The sequence below is a fragment of the Manacus candei genome, unplaced genomic scaffold (assembly GCF_025592945.1).
Source record: "Manacus candei isolate 608988 ecotype Guabito, Panama unplaced genomic scaffold, ASM2559294v1 h1tg000046l, whole genome shotgun sequence".
NCBI lineage: Eukaryota > Metazoa > Chordata > Aves > Passeriformes > Pipridae > Manacus > Manacus candei.
In genome coordinates this window covers 5141539-5168692 of record NW_026138094.1, presented here as the reverse complement: position 1 = coordinate 5168692, position 27154 = coordinate 5141539, and positions in this window count along the sequence as shown.

Here is a 27154-nt window from a genome sequence, read left to right as displayed (position 1 = left end):
ATAAAAGAACTATGTCAGAAGCCTGTCTCTCCACTGGCAATAGAGGGAGTCTGAATCAGATAACTTAGAGGTCTAAAACAGCACAGGATATCTCTCTCCTCTCCCCTGTGACTGGATTAGCACACTGCCTCAAGTCATACACCTAGATTTTCAAAGTGGAAGGAAATGAAGCTGGAGCTCCCTACATATAAACCTGGTTTTCTTTTCCTATACCTTCTAATAGTCTCATATGGTTCACATACACCTGTTTACATTTTTTTAATAACAAAGAAAACAGGTTTTTTAATGGAGGCTGTGCTGATTTCAGCTGGGATAAAGTTTATTTTCTCCAAAGTAGCCCAGTACAGGGCTATGTTTTGGATTTGTGCTGGAAACAGTACTGATAACACAGAGATGTTTTAGTTTCTGTTGAGCAGGGCTTACAGAACCAAGACTTTTCCTGCTCCTCACATCACCACACCAGCGAGGAGGCTGGGGGTGCACAAGAAGCTGGGAGGGCACACAGTCAGTCCCATTTTCCTTTACTCGAGCATGTGGCTTTCCCTTTACCTATTTAACTGTTTTTATCTCAACCCATGAGTTTTCTCATTCTTACCCTTACGATTCTCTCCCTCATTCCATGGGAGGTAGGCAGACAGTGACGAGCTGTGTGGGGCTTAGTTGGGGTTAAACCTCAACAGAAGCCCATCTTGCAATTCTTGCTGATGAGTCAGTCATCAGATAAAACCAACATTTCCAAGGCTGAAAGCAGCATTTTTTCCAGCTGTGTCAAACCAAGGCACTGCCTTCTGCAATCTACTGCCCCAATTTATGTGACATTTCTCCAGTTCAGTTGAGCAGATATTCTGTCTGGAACAGAAATATGCAGCTCAAGGAACTAATTTTCAGTGTATTGTAGCTTATGCCTTTCCCTCTCTTTGCTGTTTTTTTGTAAAGCACTGTGATGTGTCATTGGGGTATTTACTGCTTAGTTATGTATATCTAACCTCTTTGAGGAAGAAGTTTAGCTGTCAGGCAGAAAGTATCAAGGGGGCTGATAACAATTTCCTTTTAAGTAGAACTTGACAGTCTGTATTAGTGTCTGCTTTGAAACCAGCAAGTTAAAACCCACCTGCAGTCAAGAAGGAGGGCCTCTTAACAAGTTCCCAGCAGCAGGAGCCAATTTTCATTAAATCAGCATTGTTAAAATTAAAGTTCTAAATACTTGTTACACAACAACAACATTCCATTATGTTCACTACTTCTCTTTCTTTAGGAGGAAAAGAAATTTTTTATCTGTAAACTGGTGTTTAGCAAGTGTTCAGGATTGACAGCTCCAAGGAGAAAGGTCCTTTATTTATGGACAAGACAGCATATGAAGAGTAGCAATAAAAGCTGCTCCACTACAGCTTCTCAATTAAAATCCCATGTATTGGCACCTTTCCAACTTTCAGCCACTGCTCTCTGACCATACCTTGACTTTGGGTAACATTTCAGGCACAAATGCCCATCTCATGTCAGATTGCTGCAGTCCCCTCTCAGCAGCTACCTGAGGAGTACCAGAGCCAGCACACGGAACTGCCTCTGTGAGAAGGATCTGTTAAACAACTAGGCCATTTCAAATTCACTTTTACATAATTATTCACTAGATGAAAGAATACCATTGATACACAAATGACCCCAATTATACTTCTGTTAATGAATAAAGGAACTCCATAACTACTTCCTACTATTCTGCACTCAGACAAACACTGATTTTGGTAAGACCAGAAGTCTGATTATGAGCTTTATACTCTGTATCCTGTGCTTAGCTATTAAATTTATAAAACCACACAGTCCAATACCACTTCCAAAACCCAGTCCCACAGACAAACACAGTAGCTGGGCACAGGCTCAGAATCATCTTCTACTGGCATGGCTGTTGACATTTAATGAGTGATCTGGGCACACACGCACACACTTTCCTGCTACAGTTCCCAGACTGGTTCTGGATGATCCTTTTTCCTTTGTTCCTCCCTAGTACAGCCACAGGAGTCAAAGAGGCTGGAAGATGGAGGCCAAACCCCCTGACAGGAAACTCACGGCTGTATAGACAACAGTGCATGTACGTCATTTCTCCCAAAACAACCCCAGCAATGGGTGAGCAGCTGCTACTGCCTAAATTAAGACTCCTTGAACAGGACTAAAGCAAGGCCTGTAACAGTCAGAGGATGAAAAGCAAGTGCAGAAGTCAATGGAAGAGCTACCAAGCCCAAAGAAAAAACATAGACAGCAACTGGAACAACTGAACACCCAGAACAAATTAAAGCCCTCTTTGAAGGTGTGCAGTCTCTACAGCTCCCAAGATATCTGGCTGAATAGTAAGAGCTTGTGGACAGGGACTACACATCACTGCTCAGATTGCTTTGAAGTTATTTATTTACCCCATTACACTAGTTCATTAGAGGACAGATTGTCTTCATATTGTTTGCTGTTCACATTTATCACTCTGGTAACATGGTATTTAGAAAATAATCTTCTGGCTTAACACCATGGTCAATGTCTCTGCCACGCCTGTGATCACTGCTTTGCACAAATTTGGATGCAAAACTTGTACTCCCTAATCCTTTTTTATACAGCTTAAATAATCAATAGCAGGAATAGCTAAGGGTGATCTACCTGGGCCACCTACTGAATACTCCTGTTAGAGAATATATCTAAAAAGCTCAAAAGCAAGTCTGAAGAACTGCTAAAAGTTTTGGAATACTTTAAATTTGTGTGTGTACGCAATAAAATAAATGTGAAAGTAACACTTTATTTTCTCACACTTATATTTTTTGAAGCCCAGTTTTGAAACAAAATCTGTTTCAAGCAAAATCTTAATTTGTTTCAAAATATTAAAACCAAAATGTCATCAAATGATTTTTTTTTACTTTCTCACATTTTCTATTCAGCTGATGCTATTTCCAGCTTAAGTTTGAATTTTTAATTGGCTTTTGGCAATCTTGCACAACATTTTCCATATTAAAAACTGCAATCCCTTATACTTGTATCTTACTAGGACACTTTCTGTATTTCAAAGGAAGAACTCCAAAGCCTTTCAAATATGGGACACAGATTTGGGTATGTAGGGACAAGGATAACACCCGTAGGAAAGGTATCTTTTACCCTACAGAGTCAGTAGTATGTGTGAAAAAGAGGAATACTGAACAGAAGATTACTGAGACAAGGCAGATTGATTATTGCAGCATTCTGCCTGCCATCATTTGAAATATCAATAGAAAGCTCAATGCTACTGACAGGATGGTTTAGTAAAATTTTCCCTAGACTAGTACAGCAAGAATTTGCTGGAGAACTTTTAAATTAATAAGAGAGCAGGTAGCTCAAAAAAACAAATATTGGAATGCAAACCATAGCAGAACAGTAAACTACAAAAGGAAAGGGGGGGTTTCTTTCCAGATGACTTTGTATTGCAAATATTCTCCCAGAACTTATAAAGTATTATCTTGCTAGAATTGCCCAGGAGAGAAAGAAACTCATAATAAATAGAGAAATCACCAATATATGACTCAATGAGAGGATGAGGTGGTCTTGCTAGTTCTGAAAAGGTGAAATTATTTACTCAACATCTGGAAGGAAAAGGGAAAAGAAAAAAAAAACAAACACACAGATTTCCTGAAAAAACTAAATAACCATCTGGTTCAATGTCAATTTAAAATAAAGGATTAAAGACTTAACCTGACACCTGCTGAAGTCCATGGAAGTCTTCAAAAGGTCTTAGACTAAGCCCCAAAAGACAAAGAACTGAGTTTAGGCTCTCAGCTTATTTATCTTGTAGCATTTTTACTAGCAGCTGCATGCCTCTTTCCATATCTGCTTGCATCTTTCACACTGCCCTATTTTTTAAACACTTGTCTCCTTAAAAAACACCTAGCTCTCTCATAGAGAGGAAGATATAGGAAAATAGCTTGTGTACCATAGATCAAGTGGCTGGGTTGGATATGACAACTTGGAAAATTACACAATTCATCATTAGGATGGACAAAATAGTTCTTATAAAATAATTAGCCCAAACTCTTCTAGAATCTCAAAGCAGGTGAGTCCACTGAGCATCCTGGGCTCGCAGGCACACCACACCCAGCCAAGCTGAGGAAGAGCCTTTGTCAAGCAAGAGGCAATTATTTGGCTCTAACATCACAAAGTAGAGCTGTCTGGCACCTGTTTACACTTCAGTGCTTCCACTGGTCAGTATTTAGCATGGATTGTCCTGTCCATTTTGCACATGGACTTGACGCTGAGCACACCTGCATCTGTGAGGACAGTGCAATAACAGCCTGGGGGCTACAGGGATAGTTCTGCAGACACTCCCCATGCTCTTTGCTTTTAATTTTGTACTGAATTCCATGCCAATTCTTTTGTCATCTTGTGTTATGGTCCACAAAAGAACAATACACAAAAGGTTGCATGAGGACACAGTTCCCAACAAGGACCAAGCCAGCCCTCCCACAGGAAATGTCTTATACACAGGGTTTTCTGATGCAAGTGGATCAAGCAAGTCCATTGGTAAAAAGGTGTTGGAGAAATTGTGCTTCTCCCAGACCTAACCAGCCACTACAAAACTGAAACATCTTGTGAAACAAAACATTGTGCCTCTGCCCAACGTGGGGGGAGGTTGGAATGAGATGATCTTTAAAGTCATCTTCTAACCCAAACCATTTTATGAGTCTATGATTGCGAAATCCTGTGAAACAAAGCAATAGAAAATTTCACAAAAAACATTTCTCACAAATTATGCAGTCTGACAGTCATCTGTATATCCTTAAAACTATGTTCTATCAGAAAGGATATAAAGTAGCACCTACATTGATACTCCAAAGCAAAACAAGACCTGACATCACAGTAAAGAACGTGAACAACTTAATTCACAATGATGTTACTTCCAATTCTTAACCGTGTAACTCCATTATCTTAAAAGGAATTTATGCCAGCATGAAACTGGAGTAATGTAGCAGTAAATCAAGCCCAGAATCTGATATTCATGCTGGTTCAGCTCAATTTTATTTAGTGCAGGTGTTCACTTAATTTTGATCATAGGATCTGGGGGAGGGGATGGTCTGCTGTTAATTTATTTCTACTGTCTGGTAGACTCAAGCCACTACAACACTGGTCCTATTTCTGTGTACTTCACAGACTACTGAATATGTATTTTCTTTTGTCTGCAACCCACAGCGTCGTCAGTTAACCGTGGTTTTCTTCTTTGCTACATTTAGAGTATCTCAAAAGGGGCAGCAAAGGGTATGGATATAATAATTAAAAGACCACACAGGGGTAATGTATAAATAATAATAATATAAAAATTAAAAAGAACAGGAGAAAAGCATACCAGCAGCTCACAGGAGAGAACAAAGACACTGCAACAGGCATCAGCAGCAGCTTTAACTTGGCTGCCAGTTTTCTATAATGCAATCAAAGCCATTGTCTGCAAGCCACAGGTGCACAGCACATGGAACAGACAAAATGCAATGGGAAGTGATGACAGACAACTTCTGAGCCCATGCTATATTCATCCCAACATTCATTTGTGCATCTGTTGTGCTGAATTTTAGTCTTTAATTATTTTTTTCCCTCTGATATCAGAGTCATTTGAGCAGCTGAGGAACTGTACCAAATATGTTGTATGGCAGAGAGAACCTGAAACGTGAGGACACTCAGTGTGTTTATCAGATATCCCAGTGGTGGTGACTCTGGTGACAGTGCATATTGTCAGCTAAGCTGCAAAGCAACTGCCAAGGAGAGTGTTCATCGACTCAACTATCAACAGAAATGTAACAATGCAAGTATGGATTTTGTGTACAGTGCAAGAAAAGGTCATTAGGGGAAAAATTATTAGATACATTACAATAATAAATGGCAATATTATAATGGTTGATTTTACTGTTTATCACAGACCAGGTCAGTATGGATTACATTTGGATGATGCTTTTTTGATCTCAGATGTTTTCCCCACCGATAGGGCACTTTTCGAAATTAGATGCAGTTTGACCTCTTATTCCTTGTTTTCATCACTCTCCAATCAGTGGGAGGAAATTAGTCCCCTGGGAACATTTGACTCACATTGGCTCACTGTGTTATTTCAGCTGTGAAAGATGCTAATGAGCTAATATCAACTTTCCTAGCGGAAAATACACATGTCACTTTAAATTTTTGGCCAGGAACCAGCATTTCATCATGTTAGGCAAGGTCTATCATTACCCTGCAGCAAAAGAAGAAAACCCAGCAAATGAAAGACAAGTTCAATCCACCAAAAGGGCAGAATTTCAGGCAGTCTCCTTCCAATATCTAATGCAGATCAGCAAACACATAATTTGCTGTGGAAATTAGTTGTCAGATTATGTTCCGTGTTTTCCCAGGTGGACAGAACACCGCAGCATCCCAAGAAGCTTTGAGGATAATTGATTTCTCAAAGGAAAAAAACATCCCTGAAAGTTTTCATGTGCTCTTGAGGAACTCGCCTATGACCTCCAGACAGACAGACAAGTGCCTAATGAAGGACAAGGGCAGAGAAAGGGAAGAACTTTACAGTTATGAGGTTTCAGTTTCAGGGTGAATCCACATCTTTCATACATACAAATAGAAAAATCAGATCACTCTAAAATATTTGCAGGCTTTTAGAAGAAAAACAATTTCAGGTCAACGACTCAGTTGAGTTTTTTATTCTTGGGAAGAACTTCTGAAGAGATGTATGACAATAAAAACCCCTGTTCTCTTTTCCCCCACCACCACAGTTGCCACTTTTGGAGAAATTTAAGTCAGTTCCACTACTAGAAGATTAGCAAAGTATTTCAAAAAAATTGCAACACTTTCAAGTTTTTTAAAATAAAACATTACATTTGGAAAAGAGGACATTCCATCCTCTATCAATTTGAGCCTGAATCTTTAGGTTTCAGTTACTAAGTTTTCTTTCAGTAAGTAGTACACTGATCTTCCTCAGATAACTTTCTTCATTTCAGAGGAGCTCTGTAGCTCAATATTACTTCCAAAGTAAAGTATTGATGCTTTGGTATAGACTATTTTGAGATAGAAAAATTTCTAAGATTTCAAGATTTAAAGCAAGGTGTAGACTTTTTCTTTCTTATCTTTTACCAGCCAACTACTTATCACACGTTTTACTGAGAAGACTGAAATACAAGCACGTGAAAGCAAAAAAAGTTGTTTCACCTACCAGAACAAGAGTGACAGACAAAAAATTTGAGGGTGATTATTCTCCCAAGACACAAGCTTATTTATTTCTAATGCTTAAAAGCAACAACTAAAAAAGATTAATGATCTGACTAGATCTGTCCAAAAAGTTTCTTTGAACATAACAAAAGTTACAACTTAACTTTTTTCCTCATTTTTCCTTACTGCACAATTTTTCAAAACATCTTTGTCTTTGAAAAGTCAGCCCATAATTTCTCTGTCATTCTTTCCCTAAAAGGAATGAATTAGCTTTCAAATACTAAAGATGTAAATAAGACAAAATAGGAAAGAATTACCAACTGGAGTATAATTGTATACACGGAAAACCTGAAAATTTTAAAAACCATTGAAAATTTAAATATAAAAAAATCTGCAGACATCATAACCAAATACCTCTACTTCACCAGAACAATATAAAGAAATCTTTTGGGTTTGCTTGGTTTGTTTTCTTGTTGATTTGTTTCTGTGGTTTTGTTGGTTTTTTTAAACCAACATTCAGTTCTAGACTGGTCCTGGTTATCTGAGCAATTATGCGGGTGACTGAAGATTGGTTCAAATCAGAATATTTGGATACAAATTTTTGTAAATTTTGAAATTATTTGAAGCTTGGATCTTTGTGCTGACTTTGGCACTGTCAGCCTCTCCAGAATTTAATTTTTTGCCTGTTTCTAATACTAAAAAATTTATTTTAACACTTGGTTTATTTTTGTAGGGTCTTACTGCATAAGAATAGTTTATACCTTCCAGACAAACTAATACTAAGACTCTGAAAGGAATGAATGAGATTAGTCCATTTGCCCAAGCTCTGAAGCTGCTACATAAGACACTGATTGTCAGAGACAAATCATTCTTTGTCTCTGAACCACTTTAGAAGCTTCCTAGAACTGTCTGTTGACTACATAAATAGCAAATACATCATCTGGCACTCGCAAACCAGCCCCGTACAATGCCGTGAGTCACTGCTGATCCTTCCATATGGCATGGGCTTCACTGCATGTGAATAAACCCAGAAGGAAGAGAAAAATCCACAATACTACTTACAAATTATGCTTCCCTTGTTTCAGTGTATTCTTGTTGGTTTCAGTTCCCGGTTTTCCTATTGTTTCCCTTCTCTGTGCTATCACAGCAATACTCAGCTCTGATGAGATGACAGCTCACAGTTCAAATTCAAACCTGGCTTCTGCACTGTCTTTCAAAAACCAGTTAAAGGGTTGTTCAGAGGTCAGGCACCTCTGTGAGCGATTATTAAAAGTTATTGAAAGTGATTGAAATTCTTGTTGATTTACATTAAGTAGCTTCTGAAAAATAACTGGGGAAAGAGAAGTTTGGAGCTCTGTGTTCTATGGTAATATCTTCCTTTACTTACAGGCAAAATCACTCAAATGATTGTAGTCCTAAACACAATGCCTCCATCTTATCCAACATCCCCAGACACTAAAAAAATCAGACAAACCCACTTACAAATATTCTTATTATAAAATTCTCTAACCATGAAAAAATACTTTTTTACCACTCCATTATTTTTTATTGTCTATTTTCAAAATAAGCACGAGCCCAAACATATATATTACATGACTGTTATACTGCCATATCAACTCCTCTTTATTCATGAATATCAATATAAATGGCCCAGAACTTGGAACAGAAATGCTTTGTTTATAAATTACAGTGTGCTTTTTCTATGACTGCAGTCACATCACGTCCTTTTTTTATTTAATTTCACTTCTGTTTTGAATTCTGCACTCCCTCCTATGCACAGAAAAAGGGCATAGGAACACCACTACCAATTTTGTGATAAGTCTGAAGTGTTCTTCAGGACACTTTGAAATATGCAGACCGAAATCTTGGCCAGCTTAAAATCACTGGGAGCTTTGACAATAAAGTCAACTGAGTTGGAATTTCATCCTTAATCTCTACTCTGCCAAGCCATCACTATAACATGCAATACATATTCTTTCAACGATTCTATTTAGTGCCTAACAAATAACATCTTCTAATTTTGAAATTACAGTAGCATGACCATGACTTTTTTCAGATCTGTAAGAACATGTAGTAGAAACACTCAGTGTTCTGAAAACATTAAATATTCCCATTAATTACGTATTAAAAAATTGGCTTTTACTTTTTTTTTTTAAATTGCACAGTCAAAGAATAGGCACAAGAGAAGCTTTTCTCATTCCTCACTGCCAGCACTGTTCCTCCATTCTGTCTCTCACGACATTTTCAGCTGGTATTTTCTCACTGTACCACAGCATACACCCCCTAATGAAAACTCATATAATGTAATGGTTCTAATCACACATAATTAATGCTGACAGAATCCTATTGCTGCTGTTCTGATTAGCGCAGATCAAAAGATGACTTCTTGCACCCACCTGTTTTGCCTATGGAATAGCTCTAGCTCTCAGCCTTCATGGAATCAAGTACTGAGTATAAGCTTATTTGCACTGCATCTGCATTACTTGTCTGAGTGAAAGGTGTCTCCTTGCAGATTGAAGAGGCAGCTAAAGGTTTTGGGAGTTATATTCATTACTTTCTCCATTGGTTGAAAAAGATTTTAGAGCTTTTTATGATGATAAAGCATACAGTATTTTCTCTACAAGTCTTTGCTGCTAAGAGTTTATCTGCCCATCCCAGTAATAGTCTGATTTGCATATTAAGAAAGGATAGAATGTCAAAGACTTCTAAGTCAAGGGGACCCATGCACAAATGTTTGAAGGTAGGCTCTAGGTGGCCCTCAGATTTTCATCAGAATTTTCTACTGAAATCCAAAAACAACTGTGGGCAAGATTTCACTCAAAAAGGCACAAGATCATAAACTATATTCCAGGACAGCTATTTTTCCATGTGTCAAGATGGGATACGTTTCACACACTACTGCTCTAAACACAGCCTTTGCCAAAGGTCTTTGCAGCACTTCAGTCATCTCCAAGAGACACTTGGTCAGGCTCTGAGGCACTCCCATGAGGTCCTCTTTTCAGAGATTCCTCTGAAATGAAAGTTCAGATTACTTCAAGAGAAACATTAACAAGCACTGTGGAGCTAACAGTGGGACTGAGATAAATATAGGTAATAATTATCTGCAAGTCTCCCTGTCACTTCATTTTTAATTCAGCTGTATCTGAACTTTGACGTGTTTGTTTCTCCAGGAGTGCAGGTGTGAGGTTTTGTTCAAAACATTTTGGAGAGTAGCTATTTTTCATTTCATAGTTCAGACATGAAAGGGGGACTTCAAGAGGAATATGATTAACTGTCATTAGTAATAATTTTGCTCCTATTTAGTGTCAAAGGTTTCTATCTTCCTCAAGGAGAGGAAAAAAAATGAGCTTTACCATAGCTGGTCGCTTGTTATAAGTAAAACATAGTTTCTAAATAAAGCAAATACTTACAATCAATGCAGAGGGAAGAAAGTGTTTCTCAAATCATTACAAACACTCAAAGTCTGCTTGGTTATTTCATGAATAGAAAACAAGCTTAGTTTATCAGAAAATTGATGGTTTGATAACAATTTACCTACCTCTTACGGCTAACAAGTGGCACAGTCCTAAAACATATGATTATTTCTGTACCCAAAACCAAAGATTACTTAAAAATAATTTTTACTTAACATAACTGTTACTCTGCAGAGCAAGGGAGAAATGAAGTTTGCTTCTGCAAAACTCTTCATTGAATATATTCCTTTTATAGTAGTTAATAGTCAGGTTGCCATTCATTTATCATCCTGTGTTACTTTTCGGTTCTTAACTGTTGAAAGCCCACAAAACAATGTATGTTCTACTTTATCATTGTCCTGAAAATGGATGAACACTGTAACATTTGCAATGCAAGTGTAAGACACGCTGGCACAAGACCACAATAAATATCGACCCATATGGAAACAAGAAGATTTCAAACCCTTTATCCTAATAAGACCTTCTGAGCACTAATAGCAATTCTAATCCCTTAGTCATTAATTTTCCTGTGTTACAAGTCTGGATGTAATTAAGAACAACACATTGCTGTCTCTTCGGTGAAGAAAATGTCATGCTGACGTGATTGATTACGTTTATTTAAACTGGAGATGGTTGACACTTTCCAGTCATACTTCATTCAATTTTTATTATTATTTTATGTGTCAAGATAGGCTCTTAATTTCCCCTGTTGTAACCTACTTAAATAAGACTTAGGAAGAATCTGAGAAGTGTTACATGAAAAAATATTGCTGTATTTTTGTGGGTCTCTAGGCTATACTGGACTATTAAAAATAAAATTAGGTTTAATATTTTCACTTACTGTAACAATTGTCAAGGATTTAGTTGGAAAGCCAAGTCTAAAGTTTAACTGTAGAATATGCAATATAAACCTTACAAGTTGCTGTTCAGAAAAATAATTAGACTGAATAGAACATACATGCTATTTTATTACATGTTCTTTCAAGGCACTAGCAGTAAACTTATTACTTTATACTTTTTTTTGTTTAAATATGAAAGTCATTGTGAGACAACAGTAAAACTGAAAGCACAAGGCAATCTTTTTCTTCCTTTCATTCCTAATCAGAGACTAATTAAAATTCTCCTCATACAACATTTGAGAGCATTAACTAACCTGTAAATGTAGAAATTTGCCAAACAATAGGGACAAGAATGCTGAATTGGAACCAAACAGAAATAATGTTTAAAAGTATCTTGCTGTTTTCATAAGTGGTAGAGGTAAGAATAAGAATTGTTTATGTATAATACATCTGCACAGACTTATGAAGTTCTCCTTTAAAATACCCAGTACTCTGTTGTGCAGAAGCATTCAAAGAGCAACTGCCAAGAACTCACTGTGGGTACCAAGGGATCACATTTACTGTCTGTAAAGATGAAACAAAGTTTAATGAGAAATCAGAGCTTAAGGGTACAGCTCTCCAGCCAGCTCTGAGGGGCCAGGCTGAGCCCGTGCAGCTCCAAAACAGCCATCCCAGTGTCCAACCACCATACGTTCTTGTTGACTCAGTTGTGGCTACACAGAGAGCCAAGGCAGGGACCCAATTCATCAGAAATGTCTTTCTGTTTTCCTGTCTGATTGGCTCAACATGTGTAATTGTTACTGCCAGTCAAAGGCTCACAGTGGAAATGGATGGTAAAGGGCAGGAAGGGGAATATTGTCTTCCCATGACAACACCATTCCAACGGCAAAGTTTAGAAAATTATTGCATCCTGAAGCTAACCTGGAAAGAGTGAAGCATCTACTGTGAAGCTATATCTGAAAGATGAGAGGAAAAAAAGGTTGATAGGAGGAAATGATAGTTAACTTTGCATGGAAAAAAGGTGTACTTTGAATTTTAAACCACAGTTCTTCAGATGTGCATCATTTAGACACAGCACATGACCCAAAGATGACTCTTTTTCTACCATATTCCTCAGCATGAATGGCATTCTCCAAGAGGTGAAACAGTCAAAAGGTGAAAAGCATTATTCATTTTCATTACCAAAATCGTATTCATCGTCACAAAAAGCCCTAGGAAATGTTGTTTTCTAACAGTTCTTTTGGCTAGGCCTGATTGCACCTTTTCTTCATAGGCATCACATTCCACTCGTGAATTCTGACCTGTGTCAAGGACCTGCAAACCAGTACGTTGGGTTCACTGATACATATTTTAAATAGGTTATATTATTTTCAGATATATTTTGTCATTCATCATGAGTACAGTGTACCTGGCAGTAGGGTGGTCTTATGAGAAGTAAATTGAGCAAAATTAGCATTTGAATCGATGCTACGTGAAGATAACAGCCTGCAATAATCCTATTTAACAGCTGTTAATTGTCTGCTATAAACCACAGTTCAGCAAATTTTGATTACACAACTGAAAAACCTCTCTAATATACATGAAGAAAATATACCAACTGATGCACAGAAAGAAATATTCAGAGGTGCCCATCTTAAATTTATTGTAAATATAGATTTCATGCAGATACCATATCTCCTAACTACATGTTAATTCCAACCAACAGGCATTTGTCACACTCACCATGGCCAACTTACAGACAGATCCAGCCATGACCTCAGCTGTTGCATCACAGGTTCACAAGACAGTGACAAGTGTCACTGAAAATTTCAGCAATATGTACTTAAGATAGAAATTCAATTGTCAGTTGCATTTCAGGGCTCATATCCTGCCAAACATATTTATGGTGTTTGGATTGCTGTTTCAGCACAATCACACCAAGTTTCTCTCAGCTCAAATCACACCTGAGGTTATGATGCTGATGTTGCTCTGCATTTAAAGGATTTCAAGGGAAAGAGAAAGGTTGCTGACTAAGGCTGGTATCCAGCACCTGGAAGTTTCTCTGTCGTTTAGATTAAGAATGTGCTTAGTGAGACAGATTACAAATAAACTGTGTGAGCAGCTGCAGATTTCCTGTAGATGGGTTGAAGACAAAACTCTTCCTTAAATACAGGTCCTTCAGGATGTAGCATCAGAGTTGACTGACAGATTGGTTTTCCTTATTTGAGGTTTGGACTGACCACAGAGTGCCAGTTTGACATTCTGAGCTAGCACAAGGGAAGGAGACAGGAATCTGCAGCCAGAGACAGCTGGTGGAGAAGACAGGACAGGATTTCCCAGCAGTCCACAGTCTTAAATTGACTAATTCAAGATCAGAGAGAGAAGCTTTAAAACAAGTGACTTGTGTAAAAATATGTCATTGTGTCACTGTATTTTTCAGTGTATTTCATGAACAATCAGAGATTCTGTCATAACATTTTTCTTGGCAAAGAAACATAATAAATTATTTTTAAAAAAAGGAAAGTTAGTAAAGCTACAAAGTCAAGTACCCAAAAATGAAGATAAAACATTTTTCTTTGGAATGGAAGCAGGTTAGGAGCATTGTTATGCTTTAACTGTTTTGCTTCTTGGTTATGTTTGTGTCCGAGTTCTCTATCCAGTTCAGATCCCATATACTTTTCTCAGAATTCCCAATGCAGGATGCATTCCACATAAGGAGAAAGAAAACACTTTCAATTAATGGTTATATTTATAAATGCAATCTGACTTCTTTTGCTTGAGTAATTTTTAAACCATCAGTAATGAATATGCACTTGCTGGTGTGGACATATGGGCAAGAAACTCCAGATTAAGTTGAGAATGGATGTAAAACCCATCCACTACTTCAGACCTGTGAACTGGCTCTCATGTTAAAAAAAAACAAAACAAAACAACAACAAAACTAATAAAAAAACCCCAACAAACCACACAAAAGAGAAGGAGTGGGCTTATCCCTCACACAGCTTCTTGGCTTCTGAAAAATGAGGAGGTGATTTATTGCAAATCAGCTGATGGTTTAACACATACAGCCACACCTTGGCTTCTCCAAAGGTTTGTTTATGTGCTTTTCCTCCACCTCAAATTAAGTTTGTCCAGGAGGAGGCAGTACTGAACACAAAGTCATTCTACTAAGCAGTAATGCTGAGAGCCAGGCTCAAAAGGTAGCTATTTTAATCAACCTCCGGGGGCTTGGGGCAGACCCATTAAATCAGGGAAATGAATACAGCAAACTGTTTCAGCTCACTGATGTGTGCAGTAGATTGCCTGTGTATGTTAATTACTGCATTTGGCAGAATATATTTCCAGAAAAGTTCACACAATCTGGAAATAAAATGTCTCCTGGCACCACAACAGTATTTTCAGACACCACATTCAACAGCAGGACAAGCTGCAGAAAATAACCCCAGTCAGTATCATGCCCACCAAATCCTGACAAAGCTCTGCAAACCTGGGCAAATCTTCCCCCACCAGCTAATCACAAAACTTCACAGGGGAGACGTTTTGTACCATCACCTACAGTGCTTGGGTGCAAGAGTAGAACTTGGCACCCCAGTTAGAACCTGGAGGCACAGTTACCTCCCTTCAGTGTCTGCCAATAAAGTCCTTTAAATTTCATCCACTGAACGAGTACAGAGTGCCTGAGGCTGCTCAAAACTGAGCTGGTTATTGCTCCTGCCATGCCAAGGCTGACAACAGTATTCATAGGTTAGGTTGTCCACCATCCAGCTTCCCCCTGTAGGGAAATCCATTAGGCTGCCAGGCCTTTTGCAACCCACTTTCTGTCTTCTCCCTATTTCCAAATTCCCCATAATAAAGATTCCTTTCTTTTGAAACACAGAAACCAAATGCAGATCTTCCATCTCTGAGAGGATGAGATTAATATTTATTGGACCACAGAGAAAAGTGGAGATTTTTTGGGAGTTCAGCTGTACTGCAGGTGAGTAGAGACCTGACTCCAGAGATTATTATTCATAGAACATCAAACAGCTTCAACCAAAAAGACTGGAAGAGATAAACTTCAATGAGTTTTATAGAGAGATCTTTAATGATAAATTGCTACTTGTATATATAAAAAAACCCCAAACTCTTTAAGTATTCATTAATTTCAACTCATATATAATTTTAAGAGATAATATATATTGCAAAATGCACACATACATGATTCCCATTTGGGGGTTACTATTTTAACAGGAAACTGATATTGTAAAATTGTAAAATACTGTTCCTAATTCCTATTTATTTCTCCATAATGCCTTCTAATTTCCAGCAGCTGAGTAATATTATAATCATGGTCATTTTACTTGAATAAAATAGATTTTAGGAGTAGAGAATAATTTGCCATGGTAGTTAAAATATTAATCTACATGAGCATTAGTGGCTTGCAAGACCTATATAGAGCCCGAGAGTCCTGTAACCTACCAAAGTACACAACCCTAATCTTGTGGAGGTTACAATGATCTTAATAGAAAAAGGTTCCACTATTACCTTACTTGTAAAGGGAGCATGGAGTGAAGAATATGTAATAGAAGTGCTGACACTGTCTTAACTATTGTAGAGAATCTGTAAAATAGTCCCTCAAAACACCATCATACTGCATTTGTACCAAACTGAATAGACTGTCTTCAAGTCAGCAGCATTAAAGATGACTTTCAGATAAACTCTGTTTGGGAGTACTAATCAGTACTAAAAATAAGAGAACCCTCCCTGAAGATCATTATTTTCCCACCTATATTTTGGCTCCTAGCTGCATTTGTGACTTTTAATATCCTTCTGTTCAAATACTGATAAGTACTTATGGTAAAGCAATAACAATAAACGAAGAAAATAATTAACCTATTTAACTTGATACTGCATCATGGCATAAAGTCAATTGGCCATGGAAATGTTATCTGAAAGTTCCAAAGCAATGCTGGCTTTGGAAACAACATCAAGATAAATTCAGGCATCAACAGAGACCATCACACCAGCACCATTATGCAAAGTTATTAGAGGAACATGCTTTCAGTATGTAACTCAGATTCCTTTGATGAAAAAACTCATTTAAAACATCACAACCAAGCTCTCTTGAACACTGAGTTAAGTAATGTGTGCTTTTCTTCAGCTTCTGCCAAGAGAAAGGAAAAAGAGGGTAGTTTTAAAAGTGTAGGTCATCTGGAAGGAAATGCTGACTGTTGAAGCTGCAGACTGGACTATTTTAACCTTTCATTTTTTTTTCCAGCAAGTCCCAAGCACATTTCTGAAAATAGGCCACACTAATTCCAGAGGTTAACTCCTCCATCTGCAGTGCTAAGTATTTGTTAATTATAATGACTACTGTATCCTTAGTGGAAATTGTCAAGTACAGTCTATCCAGACATTTTTTTCCCCCCAGATTTATTTAAATGAAAATCTTATTGTTTTAAAAAGGAAATCTGCTCAGTGCAGGTATTTCCTCCTGAAGTTTCACGTGCTTTTTCCTTAAATCAAAGAACTTCTAAACGTGAAACACTTGAGCCACACTTGGTAGTTATGTCAGATCAGTCAAGGTGGCAGTACAGGTCCAGTGAAAGTTAGATTTAAATGAGAATTTAGATTTGAAGCATATCTGGGGATATAGTTCATATTGAAAATTAATTAGAAATTAAAGCAGTAGTAATATTCTGAATTTTGGATGTACAAATCCCACCACGAGAGGCATTGGCGGGGTATGGGAAGTGATTTGTCTTGGAGGAAAATATTTCAAAAGGTAGGAGGACAATCCTACACAAGCAGGTAGGGCAAGGGTCTTGTGGCTTCTTCATGCCCACACACCACTACAGGTTAGTGGGCAGGGTGGTATTTGGTTAAAGTTGGACTTGATGATCTTGGAAGCCTTTTCCAACCTTAATGATTCCCAGGATGTGACATTTCATCAAACCACAACTAAAAAACACGGGGATTCCAAAATTCACATTGTTTCCGTAAATGTAGAGATTTCCTCTTCTGAGGTTTTGAGTGTGGGCTGTGGAGATACAGTATAGAATTGTACAGAAATAGCCAAATGATCTCATGGCAAATCATCCCTGCCTTGCCTAGATTGATAACAGAATTTGAAACTCTTTCATTCCATACACACAACCGTTAAATTCATCAGCTCAAAAAAGAAAAGTTATCTACTTAATCTTCCCAAGGAAAAAGCATACTAAAGCAAATAGACACTATTTTAACAGAATCTGAATTATTTTCAACAAAATAAATTGATAAAGGATAATATTCATGTCCTCAGTTCATCTGCAACCCATTAGGTGCACTCTATTCAGTGGAATGAACAACATGCAGAAGTGTACCAATTCCTTTTCTCTGTTAAATCATACCGGTTTTATGAATGTTTCTATCACACAGTCAAAAGGGAACACTGAAATTGCTGCTCACTACTGTTACAGACACGTATCTTTAGATACTTGCAGTGGATTTTGTCCCAAGACACCATCTCATTAAACCTAAAGGACAGGTCTGAGCATGTGCCTTTTACACACTGGTAAACTCAGTTCACACTTCCCTGTTACCTCACGGGCGTCTGGGTGACTTTTGATGTCAGACTCAATTTCAATTGCAGCACTTGCAGCTCTTTCAGTAGGTGAAACCAAGCATGCAGGGTAAGCTCAGCTGGAATTTTCAAGTATGCTATTAGAAGGTGTTAGCAAGCGCAGCCTAATCAGCACAGCCTTCAGCTATTGGTAGTTAATATTAAAGTGTTGACTGAGTAAAAGCTAAGAATGACTCTACCCTAATATCTGCACACAGTCCAAGATATCTGTATGTTTTAGCCACAAAAAAAAACCACACATAAAAACAAATTAAGTATGAAAAATCATGTAAGAAAATTTCTCTCAGAGAAGCATAGATGTGTAGGCAGCAGTATCTGTACAGGCAGTAGAAATACAGCTGGTTTGTACATTTTAGTGTGGATCAGAGGGGTAAATTCAGCTTAAGTTGTCCAACCCAACAGAAGCAATCAAGACACGTTGGATATTTTTGGCTGTTGGCAGTATCTTGTGGGGCATGTTTTCTGAAGAAAACATGTTTGCATTGAGAGAAAGGAGAGTGGGAAAGAAAAGGGGGGCATCCAGTGCAACAACTTTGAGGTCTAATACTGCATTTAGATGAAATCCCAAATGCTTATCAAAACAGTGTTGAAATATTTATTTTGATTTCAGTGGTGAAATCAATCATTTCTCATGACTCATGGTTACTTCTTTAAAAATTTGGAAAATCAGCAATAATACCAAGGCTGCTGAATTTTGATTGTAAGGAAACAGTCTGAAACATTTCCCGTACCAGGACTAACTCCTCATTTATTTTCCTATTTAGGAGAGCATTGCTCTGCATGCCAATAGGCTGATGCTTACAGCAGCGTTTCACTGATAGAATATCAACGGATGTTATGAATACTGATGAAATTCATATTCTCTTATAAAGTAGGACTGCATTTTTCCAATTCCATTGTTAGGTGCCTTCCCATTCCAGCCCAGGACTTGCACATCTGCCTTTTCTGCCATTCATTACAGTCTTTCTCTCTCCTAATGCCTTCAATTATATTCAGCCCTTGTTTCAAAATGGAATCCCAATATTGCCAGGCTCATTTTAAAGGGCATTTTAATAATACTCAGGTTGTGTATAGAACTGTTAAAGGTAAAAACAAAGCAAATGAGATTTTAGATAAGATTATCATATTTTCAAAGACTCTCGAGGGATTGGGATGCTGAATTGCTCTTAGTTACAATGCAAATTGAACATCCAAATTCCTTCCATGGAACTGAAAACTTTTTACTGATCTTCAAAAGATAAAGACTGGAAATTGAAGTTGACCTGTTGCAGTACCTGCAGTATCTTTTGTATCCTGGCATAAAACGACATTTCCAAACTTTGCATCATCAATGCATCATCACATATATTTGCTCTACAGCTCCTGAGACACGACAAACCAGAGTTAAAGAACCCTGTGACACTCAACTAGGAAATTACTCGAATTTCTGCGTTTGCTTCTGAATAACAACATTATCTAAACATATTATTTTCTGTTTAATTTACTTCATTTTTATAATGAAAAGATAATTGATCTGGCAATATTTCAGTTTACATTGTAATGTTTTCTCAATAAATCTGCACTAAAATTAATTTTCTGGTGTAATCAGATATTTTAAGATTCAACTGAATTGTACTGAAACTGAGCTGAGATTGCTGCAGCACAATATTCTAGTTTTCAAATGGTTTTAATATTGCATGTTTGCTATTTCTCAAAAGGTGTTGAAGTAAGATAAAAATAGAATTAGAAACAAATTTGTACTGCAGAAACACTGAAGCTATTGTGCAAATATTACCTTACTTTTCATCCCTTTTATTTAGTAAAAGACTTCTGGTATAATTTCATGTTTTCAGTAAAAGTTCACACTTCATAGAGGTGCATATAAATTCATACAGAAAAAGGTAAAATAATCTTTTTCTGAGTATGCAATGCAATACAGCCACCTGCATCTATCTGCTTTGACTTAATCACGAGCTTTAAAACCTTCCACTGGTAATAATTATGGCCGAAGTTTATCATGAAGGCCTGAAGTTCAGCTTGTTTAAAAATGAGCAAAAAAAAGCACAGTATCTTGAGACTCTCAATAAAACTAAAGAAATCAGTGCTGTGGATATGCAATACATGACAAGGGGTCTACACCGTTCTTGATCCACTACTGGCATTTCCAGTACTTTAATTCTGGAAAAGAATATTATACAGAAAATTATACAGGAAAACTGTATAACCTTTGGGGCTCCACTTCTGCTCATATCAGTGTGCAAGGAGAGCCTTTGAAAGATGCAGCAGTCAGCCAGGCAAGGGACACAATCATCATTCCTATGTTCCCTTTGACAACAGGCTATTTCTGAGATCCCAGAGCAGAAAACCATTTCCTGTTGGATCCCAGGAAGATCCACATGGTACAACCCCTTCAGAAAAACTGCAAAGGTAGGACTTCAGCAACAAAACTCAAATCTCTCATTACTTTAGCAAAACTAACAATTTGAGCAGTAATTAGCAAGGGGTCATTTTTTTCCTCTATGTCCCTCAGTACCGTCTGAAAGATAATCCCACAAACATTATTACGTCCTTGTGAGTAAAAGTTCACCTCTCATACCAGAGTTCTAGCAATCTAATTGGGGGTTGCTAAGCCTGCTTTTTGACAAACTAACCAATTCCAGTTCAAAGTTTACCAAAATTTATGAAACCATTCCCTTAAATTCAAGAACTCTGAGCACTCCTTCCTTCTCTGCTAATAAGGATCCCAGATACAAAGTCTGAAGCAGCCCATGTTCCACACAAAGAGAGCATTACTAGGACAGATACTGAGAAAGTGGATGAAAATACTGAGATGTTTCTGTGTGGTGTGGAGCAAGAGCTTTCCCCTGAACAGCTCAAGATCTGGGAAAAAGGAATAAGGTACTATTAAAAGCTCGAACATGTTCCAGCCTGGTCTCCTCATCTGAAAAAGAGCTGTAGGAACTGCAGCCAAGTCACCACGTAGCCACTTTGCATCTTTTCTGATCTCCAAGATATTTTTAGATATTTTTACTATTTTTCAAAATGTTTGAATTTTAATGTTTTGATTTTTGTTTAAATTTACCATCCTAGAAGTAACTGCACGTTAACATGCACACGCAAAGAGAAATTTCCCAATCTTTAAGTAGCCAGATGACCCTCTACCCACCTACACATACATGGACAGAACAATTTCCCATAAAACCAGTCTGTGTGTTTCCAAGTGGAGATAACTACATTAAGTGCCAGGCTTACTCTTTCATCCCACTCACACAAAACCTCTTTCTCCCTCTTACTATCTATTATCTCTGTTATGACCTTTCATTATACAAATGTTCTGAGGATTTTTTTTTTTATTTTATACCCACATGACCAATTGTAGGAAGAATATTTTCATGATCTCTCAATAGGACATGAGGGTGCTATAAAAGTAAATGTGCTATGGTTATGAGAAAGTTCAAATTATTGTTGGCTTTTTAGATAATTTTTTTTTAACAATTTTATTAGTATCATCTCTAGTTTCAGCACCAAGTTGAAAGCTATTCCTATGGTGCATAGGCAAAGCCTCATCAATTTTGACAGTATGGCTATGCAAATATTCTCCCTTCAAGTACCTTAATGAATAATTAATATTGTGCTTAGAGATCCAGCTGAAAGCACCAATCAGAGGGTCCAAATAAATTGGATTGGTATTGAAGAAATTGTTCCCCATGCTCATCAGAAAGATTACTGTTTCTTTTAGAGAATAGCTTTAACAATATGAAATAAAGCCCTTTTGGAATAACCTGCTGATATCTGCATGAATAATCAGAGCAGTTATAAGTTATCTGTCATAGTGCTGGCTGGCTCTAAAAGACATCTGCTGTAAAGGTATTGTTTTGTAATGACAGAAATCAAACTGATTTGGAGAAAGTAACAATCTCTTTTTGTCTTGCTTTTCCTTCATCTTTGAAATAGATACTTCCAGCATATCAGTTTGAAATTAAAAACAAGTGACAAAAGCCATTATTTTCCTGCAGGAAGGACAGAAGGTAGCCTGCCAGAAGTTGTCTTATATCAAAATAATTTTTGTTTTGCCTAAAGAATGTTAGCTCTCTGTGTTTATGCCCTTCAACAATTTGGGTTTCAGTGTAGCTCGTGAATTACACACTTTATAAAACTGATGCATGTTGGGCATGTGTGTGTGCAGGGTTTCCATGTTAAAGACAGCTCGGAATGAACAAAGGAAGTGTCAAGGGGGCATATTGGGAGAGAGAGCTGGGACCAAAATACACCAGAGGTATTTTTTACTTCCTTAACAATGACTACCAGATACAATTACCAGCACTGACAAGTAACTTACTCCTACCTAAAGACAATGAAACCTTTGTATCATCTCTTATTAAAAAAAAAATACTGAAAGCAATTCTACATACTTTCAGATAAATCCTGTCATTCTGAGTCTGTAGCAATTTTTCTAAGTTAGTGTGTGCAACCAATTGTAGAACATTTCAATCCTCCCAAAAAGAGCATTTATCACTAGCTGATTAAAGTGAGGGTTTTTTATTCTTGTGAAAGGTGATCAGAGAAAAAATGTCAGGTTTTACATCCTCCCTCCCAAATGTAAAAGGTCACCAGCTTGAAGAAAAGTTTAATACTTCATCTCATGGAGTATACAAGCCTGTTGCCCTCAGAAATTTCCAGTTTTCTGTTCATTCTGTGTTACCATTTATTTGGATACCAGGAATTTCAGAAAGTAAGTAGATGGGATCTGAATCTAAGTTTCCAGTGTAGGAAAGGTTCTCCACCCAGAAGAGGTGTTAAAACAATACTCACTTAAAGCATAAGTTTTAGAGCATCTGGGAGCACACGGGCCATGTCCTTTCCTGAGAAACACTAAAACCAGGTAAGGAAACAGAGCTGGGATCCAATTATTCAGACAGACATCTGCATCCATGAAGCTGTTCCAAATCCATGCAAGTCTCAGCCCACTGCATGGGTATATAAAGTCAAGTTGAAAGCACTTGAGCAGAATTCCCAAAGTCATGCTGGAGTAACACCTCTCTTGCATCTGTGTCACACTTGCTCATGGATTAAGCACTACTGTAACTACATTAACTGGGCTTTCCCATCAGCAGAAACAAAGAGCTGCTGTTTTGTTTTAGCTGTCTCTTTGCACCACACTTTCAACTCAGGCATCAAAATATAGGTTAAAAAGCCAACAACAGAAGTAAAACTTAAAATTTTATTTTTAACGTGTAAAATAACGAGTTACTTTTACTCACCTTTGTTTTTATCTCTCTGGCAAGACCAGCAAATTAATGTGTCCAACATTGGATGCCCACTCCATACTGTCTGTGTTTACTGCCCCATATTACAACCACAAACATCTGTGCTTGAAAACTTTGCTTCTCTAGTGGGGGAAAGAACTTCCATCCCCAAATTGAAAAATTGAGCTGGCTTATGAGAGGCAGTGGTTTGTTTCCATGCATAAGGGATTGCTGAATGTGAGACAGTGGCTGAATAATCCTTAAAGAACTTTTAAGACTAATATATATGGTATCTAGCTGTCTTTTGTTCTTTTTTGACTATTCTACAATCATGTCTTTGTAGCTCATTCAAACAGGAGCCTGAGGTTTTAAGGATGCTGTTAGAACATCTGTGAGAACACATGAAATAATTGTAAAAGCATATATAAGAGTTTAAAGGCATTTGATGGCATTGCAATCACCAAAGTCCTCACAAGTGTCTAGTAGCTCAATATCTGGTAGAGTATACATCTAAAGAGATACCTGGTCTTAAATCAAAGTCTTCATAGTAGTTAGGAGGCAAAAAGATTTCAGATAAAAGAATTAAGAGCATGACCTAATGTACTGGAAGTTACAGATATATGTCAAACTGCAGTTAATACATAAATTGGCTGCACTTCTAAAAAAATGGTAACATGACCAATCCAGAAATTTAGATTATAATGAAAAAGTTAGAACCAAGCCCACAGGTACACTTCACCTTCTATTGCACCTAACATCAGTAGGAGGTAGTGGCAAGAATGAAGTGAAAAGTAGTGATATCAGTTAATATAAGGAGGAAAAGCCTTGATTTTGACTGTTTCCAATGGTTATTACCATTATTAGAGTTTACTAGGTCCTTTTGGCACTTTCTAGTCCTAACAGAACTGCAGAATAAATTCTTATTTGTCAATTTAGATTAAAAAATATCAAGCATCCTTGACTTATGCATTCTCATCCATAATCGTCACTAAAAAATGTAAATATTTTGTTGATGGTTGTCTACATTGATGATCGGATGAGACATTGAAAATGACATCTTGTTTTCACTGCCAGATCAACCTATCCAGCAAGAGAAGCAGATAAATTGTTTTCACCTCAATGAAGTGTGACAAGAAAAAACACAAAAGGGGAACAAAAGCATGCAGGCCTTGTTCTTATGAAATATCTCAACTATTGAATGAATTGTTTAAGGCTAAATCTTCACCTCTGAGGAGCCATGCCAAGAAGAGTAGTAGAAGATCAAAACACTACACTGATATAAGACTAAAATATAATTCCAAGTTCAGAAGCAAAATTGCAAGTGCTTCACAGTGCAAGAGGTATCAGGGGCACTCCTGCCCAGATCTGGGGCTTTTCATCCGAGAGCACATCTAAATATATCTGATAGAGGTTTTAGAGGAAAAACAGAACTGTTTACAGATTCAGTAACAGAGCAACACTTGCTCCTGACAAGTAATCAAAGCCAGGCAAGCTGAAAGCATCTTGCTCGCTTTCCTTCTCAGGCACACCTTCCCCCTTCACAGCTCAGCCTTCCAGCAAACAAACACATGGCTTTTAGAGGAAAGATCACAGTCAAATTTAGTGAAACAGAGCCTAAAACTTTTGCTTTGACCAAAATTAAAGCCTCAGTTTGCTTACTTTGAGAGCATTTTCAAAACCATATATTTGACCTTTTTCCCCTGTTTTAATCTGTCATAAGACAAACTAACAACAACAACAAAAAAACAACCCAAAAGATTAAAGCAAATAAGGTCATTCTCAAAATGTCCAAAGCATTTCCCAAAATAACATTTTTTACATAAACCCCTCTTCTTGTCAAGCCCCAGATGGAGGTTCTCTTCCCCAGGAACCATGACATTCTTAATTCAGCTTGTCTCTAGGAATGGATGTCTGTAGTATCACAGTAGGGCTGCACACACAGTCTAATCCTGTGCATGTACACAAATGTCTTAGTGCTGCTCCACATCCAAGGACATCCAATGTTCCACCTACTCCAAATACATCAGCCCCAGCCAGTGCTGGGATCCAGGTTGCCCACCCTCCCCATTCCAGCTTCCTCCCTTTCTGTCTTCCACTCCTGCAGCTCCTGACATCGTTTTGCAGCCACTGTGGTGATGTGGTCACTCAGTGACCTCTCACACACACATCCCATCTCCTGGCTGAACTTCCAGGCTTATACATGGATTTATACATCTCCCCACACAGGCAGGAAAGCTGTGTGAATCCATTGTCTTTCAAATGTATGCACTCTTGGCAAAAAGTCCCCTCAGATGATGCCCTATTAAATGTCCTCCATCACCAATACACTGTTATGTGGACAGTTACATTTTCCTTCGGGAATACACAGGACATCAGTTTCCCCTAAAACCTGTCTAAGAAAGACTAACAATCTCAACTGGGTAACTAAAGTCACAGGTAGCTGAGGCCAGGGAATTCTCTGCAGCTGTGAAAAGTATTCTGTAAGAGGTGCTATTCTGAAAGAGAAAAGAGATTTTTCTTATTTATTGGCCAATTATACTGATTTTGAACCGTTTGGTAAAGATGCTTTATCTTTGCTTAGCCTATCACAGAACTTTGTTTAGTTTTCCAAAATCAATTTATTCATATCAAGTCACCAGGAGCTGAAAAAGCAGCCCTGACCTCAATGTAACCCTGTAGGCATGAATAAGATCCTGAAAGATTATATCAGTGCACTGCCCTTTGAAAGCAAACAAAAAGCAATACATCTTAGAGAAGAAAGGAGGAAATAAAAAAACCCAAACTCAGAAGCACTACAAAACTACACCCCAAAGCCCTGGTGGGAGTTAAGAGTTCTTGTCTAGATGGTATCTTGCTTCATTGACATGTCTCTATGTCTCTACCTGTACTTGCTAAATGTGTGTGAAACACTCTGAATATGAAAGATCCTAATTTTGAATGACACTCATCATACTTCTGCATAGATTGTGCAGCATCTTCTGGAAGAGCAGCTTAACAAGATTGGTGCAATTATAAATTTCTGTGCAGTGGAACTAAGGTTATTTTGCATTACATTAATTTATTTTTTAATGTGTTTTGCTCCTTTGCTTCCTCTGCAGACATAGATCACATTCTAGTTATTTTCTGCAAAGGGTTCATTACAGTGTGCTTAATAATTCAGAGAACCTGGCATTTAAGTAGCAAATATCTGTACTTCCTAAGCATAGCATAAATGAATAAATGGATTTCCTGATAACATGCATTCCTTAAAAAAACTCAAAATGCAAAGCACTGACCTGCACTTGAAAGTATTTTTCCCTCTCTCCCATTGTCTCTACACTATGCATGAAAAGAGGCAGAAACCACACTGGATTTCAAACACCCATGTTCCCCAGCTGGATACAAATGGAGTCAGAACTTGCCTTATCACTTGCACTACAAAACACAGAGAAAAATTATTCCAATCCACCAGAGCACAACAGTTTCCAGAGACACATGCAGTTATCCACTTAGGTCCAGGAAGGCAATTCTTAAAGTTACCTTAAGCTTATACAATTAATTCGATTTTTAAAAAGCCAAATTGATGTAGCACATAGTTAATTTTTTCCTCAAAATATGCAAGCCCTGACCATCTGTGTCCAAAAAATTTTTTGTCTGATGACCAGCAAAAAAAGGCAAACAGCAACACCTGACCAAATATCAGCTGGGATTACCAAGTAAGGAGGAAAGTGTAGAGCCAGAGTTCTACACTTTTAAACCCACAGTTCCCACTCTCCATGTGAATGTTTTTTGCCAATGGGTCCAGACCACTCTGGGTTCTTTACTCCTAATTTTTCACATGAAAGTTTCCAGCTAAGGAGAACATTTTCAAAAAGCTTTGCGACGCAGAAAAACAGCACT